Genomic DNA, 7,194 nt, shown 5'->3' with positions numbered 1-7,194 from the left:
AGACTTCCCTCTCCCCAGACACTTCCTCTAGCTCTTCCGGGGGGACACCGAGGCGTTCCCAGGCCAGCCGGGAGACATAGTCCCTCCAGCGTGTCCTAGGTCTTCCCCGGGGTCTCCTCCCGGTGGGACGGGACCGGAACACCTTCCCAGGAAGGCGTTCCGGAGGCATCCGAAAAAGATGCCCAAGCCACCTCAGCTGACCCCTCTCGATGTGGAGGAGCAGCGGCTCTACTCTGAGCTCCTCCCGGGTGACCGAGCTTCTCACCCTCTAAGGGATCGCCCGGCCACCCTGCGGAGAAAGCTCATTTCGGCCGCCTGTATCCGGGATCTTGTCCTTTCGGTCATGACCCAAAGCTCATGACCATAGGTGAGAGTAGGAACGTAGATTGACTGGTAAATCGAGAGCTTCGCCTTGCGGCTCAGCTCTTTCTTCACCACGACAGACCGATACATCGACTGCATTACTGCAGAAGCTGCACCGATCCGTCTGTCAATCTCCCGTTCCATCCTTCCCTCACTCGTGAACAAGACCCCTAGATACTTAAACTCCTCCACTTGAGGCAGGCACTCTCCACCAACATGAAGTGGGCAAGCCACCCTTTTCCGACTGAGGACCATGGCCTCGGATTTGGAGGTACTGATTTTCATCCCCACCGCTTCACACTCGGCTGCAAACCGTCCCAGCGCATGCTGAAGGTCCTGGTTAGAAGGGGCCAACACGACAACATCATCTGCAAAGAGCATTGATTACACCTGTTGTTATTAATTACGTTTGTGTCTGTGCCCTTAAAGCCAACCAAGACTGGAGAGACAGGGAGAACAACTGGGCAGCACTCCATTTCAAAGTTATACATGTCCTCCATGCAAAAACCTGGTGAGGCTAATCAGAGAAAGAAAACAAACACTCGGAAATGCCAGTATTAAAATAGCCGCAGATTCTCCATGCATGTGTTGCTGAAATCAAAACAAAACCACTGGTAAATACAATGAACATAGCTGCACGGCCCAGACCCGAAGGTTAACGTGATTAAAGTTTTCCAGCAGTTTATTTAAATAAATATAAAGAAATGAAATGAATAAAAATAGCTTGAGGTCCTTGTCTCTAGATTGCTCTGTATTGGAAGGAAACAGTTTATTTTCCTACAGTCTATGCAGTTCAGGTTATCTGCTGGAACTGAAACTGTCCTAATCTGATGTTTGTCCTGCCGGGTTCAGTCACTGGATGCGTTCTACATATTTAAAATGTGGTTACCTGGCCTCTGGATCCAAAGTATGCAGATTCTGTCAGCACCAGCATAGGTGTACCTGAACAACAAATAAATGCAGAAATGTATCAGATATCATATAATATAACTCCCTAACAATAAGAAAATGGTACCAGGACATTTTGACAAGGCTGCTACACATCCTTCTGTAAGGAATTTGAAAATGAACTAAACATTGAAATACACCAATCAGTAATAACATTATGACCACTGACAGGTGAAGTGAATAACACTGATAATCTCGTTATCATGGCACCTGAAAGTAGGTGGGATATATTAGGCAGCAAGTGAACACTCTGTCCACAAAGTTGATGTGTTAGAAGCAGGAAAAATGGGCAAGCGTAAGGATCTGAGCGACTTTGACAAGCGCCAAATTGTGATGGCTAGATGACTGGGTCAGAGCATCTCCAAAACTCCATCCCTTGTGGGGTGTTCCCGGTCCCGATTTGCTTTGGCAAATGTTCTGCGGGGAAACCTTGGGTCCTGCCATTCATGTGGATGATACTTTGACATGTACTGAGCATTGTTGCAGACCATGTGCACCCTTTCATAGCAACGATATTTCCTAATGGCTTTGGGCTCTTTCAGCAGGATAATGCTCCCTGCCACAAAGCAAAAATGGTACAGGAATGGTTTGAGGAACACAGCAACGAGTTCAAGGTGTTGACTTACCTCCAAATTCCCCAGATCTCAATCCAAACAAGCATCTGTGGGATGTGCTGGACAAACAGGTCCGATCCATGGAGGCCCCACCTCACAACTTACAGGACTTAAAGGATCTGCTGCTAATGTATTGGTGCCTGATACCACAGCACACCTTCAGAGGTCTAGTGGAGTCCATGCCTCGACGAGTCAGAGCTGTTGTGGCAGCAAAAAGGGGACCTGCACAATATTTGGCAGGTGGTCATAATGTAATGGTTCATCGGTTTAAGTTAATGGTGTGAATCTACTACATTGGTAAAATGTTTACCAAATATGTTTATTACTCTTGATTTTACATTGTTTTGTTGACTTACTGGTTTTGACAGTCAATTGGTGTATGGATGGATGAATGGATTGATGGTGGATGGGTGAATTGATTGTGTCCAAGTGTGTTTTTTTTACTGCAATAAAGACATCTGATTCAATCCTAATTTGTCCCTAATTCCATGATACAATAAAGACTTACAATATGATAATACCAAAGTGTTACAATAGAATTCATTACTGATTTATTGTCTTGAATGGTTAGTTCTTATTACAGTGAAAATAAAATTCCACAGACCACCAGACCTCTGGTTTTCTCACATCTCAAATTGAATGTGCCCTAGAAATAATAAAAAGTATGTTTAGTGTATCCTGCAGAAAAATTAACAAGAAGTTGTGATACGTGCAGTCTAAAAAAATGTAAATAACAAATTATCAGAAAATTGAAAATATGGACATACATGGTTCCTCATCTGTAGAACTCGTAGTCTATCCTCACCTCCTTCATCACTGTCTAGTTTGGGTCTGTGTCTTCCCACTGCAGAGGTACAGTAAACCATTGTGACGGGTAGGGCCTGAAAGAGTGCAGGCAAGATCATTACTGGCCCCTCCCATCCCAGTCACCCACTGTTTGAAAAATTGTCTTCTGGCAGGCAGAGGGCAGGCCGCCAGGCTATACAGGTCAATCAGTACCAAAAGATCCTACAATCTTTGCAGTTTCTTTCCCTGTGATGTGGCCTTCAAAAATCAACCATCTGCCCCACAAAGACTAACCGTTTACTCACATCAGGACACCTTGTAGCTCCAATATACTACTCTCAACTCTGTTCATCTTCTTACATCTAGACAGATGTATATATTGTATTATCTAGCTGGAGCTGTCAATCTGTAAATGCAAGTTATATTCCGTTATTTGGCTACTGAAAATATATGGAGTCCATTCCATTAAAAGGAACAAGCATATCTGAATATAAAAATCCCACAATTAACCATAATACCACCCCGAAACATTCATAGTCCACAGCAGGCTTGGAATTTCGTTATTTTAGGGGCAAGACCATTTGGTGTTCTGTGTCACAAAAATGTTTAGGGCACAAAGGCCACTGACTGAAATCAGAGAATTTGGAGCTTACAAACAAACCTTGAATTACTAATAAGAAAAAAAACATGCATGACAAACATACATTCACTTTTTTATATCATACTTTGAATAACAACATTATCTACTCCCCCCACAAAATGTTTATAGATTCTGAAATCTGTTTCATTTTAGAAATTTTAGTTGAGAGCATTCACATGACAACAAACAGACAACAGTATTTACAGTTAAGTAACGTTATGGCTAGTTAGCCAGAAGGATAACATTACCTCAGTTACCAAAAAGCAAACCGCGAAGTATCCTTTAACATCAACCACCTGCGCTAAAGAGTACGACCTAAATAAACAGTGAGCTCAGAGAAGTAACATTAGGTTTGACATCACTTGACATGGCAGTGTTTGTGGTGAAAGTTAAAAACACAAATTTGCTCCATGAAGAAATAAGTCACTATATTTGTTTGTTTAGGTCATACTCTTTAGCACTGGTGATTGTGATGTAAAATGATACTTTGTGGTTTACTTGTGTAACTTAGGTAATGTTATCTTGTGGATGCACTGAGAAGGCTAGGTACTGAGCCATGGGGAGCAGAAAATAACTGTCAAAAGAGCTGCGTAACAAAGTAATGGAACTTGATAAAGATGGAAAAGAATATGAAAAGATATCCAAAGCCTTGCAAATGCCAGTCAGTACTGTTCAATCACTTATTAAGAAGTAGAACATTTGGGGATCTCTTGATACCAAGCCAAGGTCAGGTAGACCAAGAAAGACTTCAGCCAAAACTGCCAAGGAGTTTCAAGGAGAACAATACGACGATACTTGAACAAAATGAGATGCAATGCCACAAAAAAAGCCTGGTTAGAAATATGCCCGACAGCTTCTGGCACACTGTAATTTGGAATTTGGATGGCAAGATGAATGCAGCATGTTATAAGAAAATACTGGCAGACAATTTGCATTCTTCTGCACAACAGCTGTGCATAGGTGCAATGTGAGGCAGTAGTGGAGGAACCAGGCACAGGCGAATATACTCGATGTATTTGTATTTAACGAAAAAACTAACACCGAGCATACAAAAACAAACTTAAGGAAAACAGAGGGGCTGAATCTGTAAACAGCAAAAAACCGGTAACACTCACCAGTTACATGTAGCACACTGACAGCAAACAACAATGATCAACAAATGTTGGGAGCAGAGGGGAAACATTTAAACACATACTAACGAGATGATTGGGACCTGGTGTGAATAGTTGAAGACATGTGACACGAAGACAAGTCCGGGATGTGTTTGTGGAGTGATGGGAACTGGAGGATCCTCACCGCACCGTGACAATAGGACGCTCTTGGACTTTCCCACATGACAATGACCCTAAGCACAAGGCCAAGTTGACCCTCCAGTGGTTACAGCGGAAACATGTGAAGGTTCTGGAGTGGCCATCACAGTCCCCTGACCTTAATATCATCGAGCCACTCTGGGGAGATCTCAAACATGTGGTTCATGCAAGACGACCGAAGAGCTTGCATGACCTGGAGGCATTTTGCCAAGACGAATGGGCAGCTATACCACCTGCAATAATTCAGGTCCTCATAGACAACTATTACATGGACAACTATTACAGGGCCTCATAGACAACTATTACATTGATGCTAAAGGGGGCAATACACAGTATTAAGAACTAGGGGTATGCAGACTATTAAAGAGGGGTCAGTTAATTTTTTTCTTTGTTGCCATGTTTTGTTTTATGATTGTGCCATTCTGTTATGACCTACAGTTGAATGTGAATCCCATAAGAAATGGGATTCTTTACAAATGGTACATATATTAATTCCCCAGGGGTATGCAATGTTTTGAGCACAATTGTATATAATGGCTAAAAGTTGCCTTCCCGTTATTTAAAAAAGCGTAATGGTTAAAGACAGTCTGCCACCTTGAAAACTGCGGATCAAAACCAGCCAGGGACAACCTTCTCATCGTGGGCCAGCTGAACTAGTTTAATTTCATGAAGCCTCGATGTAATGCTGATCCGTGCTACAAGTCAATTTGTGCCGATGTCCTTATTGATTGGACATCGGATGTCTTTTACCCATGTTCCTATTAACAGAAATATTAATAAATGTACCACTTGTTACAATTTTTCTTCATTCTAATCGACTACAACTCTGGGGAGATGATACTGTGGCTTAATATAACCACCTTCCCACTGAGAGTTTTCTATTTGTCATCCTGGTAGACTGACTGAGTCATAGGTGCCAATTTATGTTTTCCTCCGTGGGTGCTCATAGGCGCACGCCATTTATATATATATATATATATATATATATATATATATATATATATATATATATATATATATATAAATATACATACACCTATATATACCTATATATACACACCTTTATATACATATATAAACGCACACCTATTCATTTACTTATTAATAAAGCCGTAAAGTAGATCTTTCAAAATTTACCACTTATCACAATACAGGATTGGAGATGAAAAGTTTAACTGACACGTAGGCCTACCCGCGATCAGTTTGTGGGAAATTAATGTTTTGCGCTAATTTCTGCTACGAGTTTTTGATAGTGGCATTTTTTAATCTGAGAAACGCTGTGATTGGTGGATAGGGAGCACCCGGAGCAGGCGACTGGTTATGTCGCTGTCACTAACATCAACATAACCAATCACAGTGTGACAGACGCTTTACATATCACCAACGGCAAGTTTAATTTTAAATGAATGTAGCCTACTGGCGGTCTGGCACACGTGGGTGCTCGTGCTCGGTATTTTTGTGGGTGCTCGCTATTTTCCGTGGGTGCTCGAGCCCCGGAGCACCCACGGTATCGGCGCCTATGGACTGGGTAATGCTACTTAGCTAACTAACTTACTAACTACATTACATAACACATGCATTGCATTGTAAACATGAAGGATTTCTGGAAGAGATCTTACATGGTGATATTAAACCATTTTACACAATACTGTGAAATTACTCATCTCTTTCCGCAACATAAAAGCTGTCGACTCCCAGACACTCTTGGATGCAATCTGTTCTGCCCTTCCCCTGGACCTTGCACCTTACACCTTGCATCTGGGCTCCGTGCCATGAAGCAGGAGGGCCGCCGGCTTGAACGTCGAACCAGAACTGGCTTAACTGTTCATGCTGAAGCCTATAAGCTTCACCTATGCTTGTACAGAGATGCTCTTCAAGCTGCCAGAACCTCTTTCATCTCCGACACCATCAAAACCTCCAACGCAAACTCCCAGACTTTGTTCTCCACTATCAACAAACTCCTCCTACAACGCAGTTAGCCCTCCACACCATCCACTGTGCTCGTAAACTCTTCTCACATGAATGCTTCCTTGGCTAACCCATCTCCCCCAGTTCCTTCTTCCACTCTCAACCACCTACCCTCTCCTGTTATACAAACCTACCTGAGGACTGTGATGGTAATTCTATCAATCGACACTCTTAAAGGAGTAAGAAACAGAGACAAAATTCTCTTGGCACAATTAACAGTTTATTAATTATTTGCAAATAAGAGAGATGCGTCAAACGCTTACAAACAAAATCGTCCGAGGAGTCTCTGCTGTAAGACATGCACAATCCGTATTTATTACAGTGAAAAGGGGTGTGGTAAGTTGTTGCCCATCTGCCTTGTGTTACAAAGGCTTTACCCAAAGGGTGGGCTGTCCCCCCACCTTATCCTTCCTGCCATAATGTTTACTGTTGTGTTTACCTTAAGGGGCCAACTGATCTTACTTCCCTCTAAGGACCATATTCCTAAGGAACAGGGAGGACTGACACCCTTCTTTGTCTAGGGAGGAGGACATGGCCCAAATACCTAATAATCCTCTGATATTAT

The 7,194-nt window shown here is 42.5% G+C and overlaps 1 long non-coding RNA gene across 3 annotated transcripts; it reads right to left on the bottom strand.

Moving 5' to 3' along the window:
• Positions 1–2,052: 2,052 nt before the first annotated feature.
• LOC105025186 lies at positions 2,053–4,500 on the bottom strand. Of its 3 annotated transcripts, none has more exons than XR_829111.2 (5): positions 4,467–4,500; positions 2,693–2,806; positions 2,473–2,571; positions 2,282–2,368; positions 2,053–2,147 (listed from the first exon to the last, which is right to left on the bottom strand). It is a non-coding gene; the product is annotated as an uncharacterized LOC105025186 (long non-coding RNA). The 3 variants fall into 3 exon arrangements; XR_002197640.2 differs by having other exon boundaries at positions 2,507–2,571; XR_829110.2 differs by having other exon boundaries at positions 2,538–2,571.
• Positions 4,501–7,194: the final 2,694 nt, after the last annotated feature.

The sequence above is a fragment of the Esox lucius genome, chromosome 13 (assembly GCF_011004845.1).
Source record: "Esox lucius isolate fEsoLuc1 chromosome 13, fEsoLuc1.pri, whole genome shotgun sequence".
Classification (NCBI taxonomy): Eukaryota; Metazoa; Chordata; class Actinopteri; order Esociformes; family Esocidae; genus Esox; species Esox lucius.
Note: the sequence above shows the minus strand (reverse complement) of the source record. Positions and strands in the feature narration are given on the sequence as shown.